At 51.1% G+C, this 3,170-nt stretch overlaps 1 long non-coding RNA gene across 1 annotated transcript; it reads right to left on the bottom strand.

Moving 5' to 3' along the window:
* Positions 1–1,569: 1,569 nt before the first annotated feature.
* Positions 1,570–2,515, bottom strand: LOC139601999 (uncharacterized). The gene is made up of 3 exons (XR_011683088.1): positions 1,932–2,515; positions 1,819–1,855; positions 1,570–1,726 (listed from the first exon to the last, which is right to left on the bottom strand). It is a non-coding gene; the product is annotated as an uncharacterized lncRNA (long non-coding RNA).
* Between the last annotated feature and the right edge of the window lie 655 nt (positions 2,516–3,170).

Here is a 3,170-nt window from a genome sequence, read left to right as displayed (position 1 = left end):
CAATCCCCCCCCCCCCCCGCCATGGAGTCCTGACCCAGCACCCTGCTTTCATCCCCTTTGTGGGTCTTAGCCCTCTACTTATCTCTCGGACATCTGGGGATGCTGGTCCGTGTCAGGTGTGAAGGAAGGTCACCTCGTCGGCTGGGAAGTTCCTGCTGTCACCGGGCTGGTGTCTCTTAGACAGCTATAATAAAGAAAACCAAACATCAACGCCTGACCTTGGCACCCCATCGGCCAAAACCCCACAAGTCTGCTACTCACCGTTCTCCTAAGAAGGCCCGGCACCTCCTAACCCTAACTCTCTACCACAGATGTAATGCATCTGCACCTGAAAGAAAGTTAGAACATACATCAAACACTGGCAGGATAACTCAAAAGCTGCAAACACCTTATATCAATCTAGGAACAGTATCTAGAGCCCAAGTACAACCCACATTACAAATTTCAACTCCCTAGGGCTTGTCCTATTGCACCAGGCTATGTGGCAGGGCAGAGCAGCTCTGGCACAAATATGTGCAGACACCCGTGACACCAGACAGACAGGACATGACAAACAATGGGCACGCAACACCGACAGAAATCTTTTGACAAGAAGGGTGACAGCAAGGACTGAGAGGACGCTAAATGAGATGACCGCAGTGAAACTGATGGGGAGCTGATGAGGCTCAGAGAACCTTGGGGAAAAAAGATGCTAACTGAATGATTTGGTCCAAGAACTACAAAGATGAATGCACAGGAGCCCTACAGTCAGAATCCTCTACCTGTCCTCACATCCTTTCAAGTCCTAATCAGCCATAAAACAACCTTGCAGGATGCAGCTGTCCATACAGCTCAGAACAAGACCTGAAAAGACATTGACTGGATGCTTCCAAAGAGAGATGAGATTCTGATACCTGCCTGAGCTCCCAAGTCTAAAGTTCTATGGCATGGGTGCCAAGGCAAGGAACACTGAGATCACAGATACTAAAAATGGTGCCATGGTTTCTGACAGGCCCCTCAAAGGGCTAAGGTAAAAGACATGACATACCCAAACAACACATAATACACAAAAGACAAGTGACACGATACACACCGGGACTGCTCTGCCCTGCACACCTCAGCACTGGGATCAAATGTGAGACTTTCCTTTTATGGGGCCTAAGGGGCCACATGATGGCTACCGTCATCTCCAGAGCCAGCTCAACACCCCTCTCCCCCCCCCCCCCCCCTCGCCCCAGGGAGTCCTGACCCAGCACCCTGCTTTCATCCCCTCTGTGGGTCATATCCCTGGACTTATCTCTCGGACATCTGGGGATGCTGGTCCGTGTCAGGTGCGAAGGAAGGTCACCTCGCCGGCTGGGAAGTTCCTGCTGTCACCGGGCTGGTGTCTCTTAGACAGCTATAATAAAGAAAACCAAACATCAACGCCTGACCTTGGCACCCCATCGGCCAAAACCCCACACGTCTGCTACTCACCCTTCTCCTAAGAAGGCCCGGCTCTTCAGGTCGCACTTTTCAGCTGCGCTCGGAGGCCGACACCATCGTCACAGGGTACGCCTGGGTTAAGAGGACAGGAGGTGATGTGGCATTGCTGGAAACCAAGTGGACCTTCACTCCTCCCTACTTCCCTGACTCACCGCAACTCCTCGTCAGTTCCTGACAGCTACCTGACAGGGCTCACAAGAGCAGCAGACTTGCTCCATCAGCCAGTTGGGGATGGGAGCTTGGCATGCTCCAAGTGGATAGCCTATGGCACAAAAACAAGAATGGAGACTTAGATTTGCCCCAGGAATTGAGACTTCAGCAACAAGAAAGGCTACCGCTCACTCCTCCCCTTACCCTCTTGAACTTGACTGCTGAGCTCCAGCTATACTTCCTAAAAATAAAGAAAGAATAGTGCTGTAACAGGGTCACACTTGACGCACCCCCTGCACAGATAAATGGTGACTGACCTGCTCAGGGGAACCCCCTCACGCAGGATAGGGTGCTCTGCCACGGATGCAATGCATCTGCACCTGAAAGAAAGTTAGAACATAGGTCAAACACCTGCAGGATAAGTCAAAAGCTGCAAACACCTTATATCAATCTAGGAATAGCATCTAGAGCCCAAGTACAGCCCACATTACAAATTTCAACTCCCCGGGGCTTGTCCGATTACGCCAGGCTATGTGGCAGGGCAGAGCAGCTCTGGCACAAATGTGTGCAGACACCCGTGACACGGGACAGACAGGACATAACAAACAATGGGCACACAACACGGCCAGAAATCTCTTGGTAAGAAGGATGTATACGAGGACTGAGAAGATGGCAAATGAGATGACCGAGGTGAGACTAGTGGTGAGCTGATGAGGCTCGGAAAACACTGAAGGAAGAAGATCCTAACTGAATGATTTATTCCAAGAACTGCAAAGATGAATGCCCAGGAGCCCTACAGTCAGAATCCTCTACCTGTCCTCACATCCTTTCAAGTCCTAGTCTGCTATAATGGATTCTGGCTGGGCATAGCTGTCCATACAGCTCAGAACAAGACCTGAAAAGACATCTGACTGGATGCTTATAAAAAGAGAGATGAGATTCTGATACTTGCCTGAGCTCCCAAGTCAAAAGTTCTATGGCCTGGGTGCCAGGCCAAGGAATGCAGAGATCACAGATGATAAGAACAACACCAGGGTTTCTGACAGGCTCCTCAAAGGGCTAAGGTAAAAGACATGAGACACCCAAACAACACATAATGCATAATAGACAAGTGACATGATACACACCGGGACTGCTCTGCCCTGCACACCTCAGCACTGTGATCCAACGTGAGACTTTGCTTTTAGGGGGCCTAAGGGGCCACTTCATGGACACTCCCCACCTCCAAAGCGGACTCAAAAACCCCTCCCAGTAATTCCCAAACCAGCTCCCTGCTTTCATCCCCTCTGTGGGTCATAGCCATCTACTTACCTCTTGGACATCTGGGGATGCTGGTCTCAGGTGCAAAAAAGGGCCACCTCGTCAGCTGGGAACCCTACTGGCACCGGGCTGCTGTCTCTTAGACAGCTATATTAAAGAAAACCAAAACATCAGTGCCTGATCTTGGCAGCCCATCGGCCAAAACCCCACAAGTCTGCTACTCACCGTGTTCCTAAGAACACTCAGCTGCTCGGGCCGCACACTTGGGGCACGCTCGGAGACCGAGGCCGTCGTCA

Source organism: Agelaius tricolor, unplaced genomic scaffold (genome assembly GCF_023055355.1).
Source record: "Agelaius tricolor isolate 1412-34295 unplaced genomic scaffold, bAgeTri1.0.p SCAF_32, whole genome shotgun sequence".
Lineage (NCBI taxonomy): Eukaryota > Metazoa > Chordata > Aves > Passeriformes > Icteridae > Agelaius > Agelaius tricolor.
This window is presented reverse-complemented; position numbering and strand designations above follow the sequence as displayed.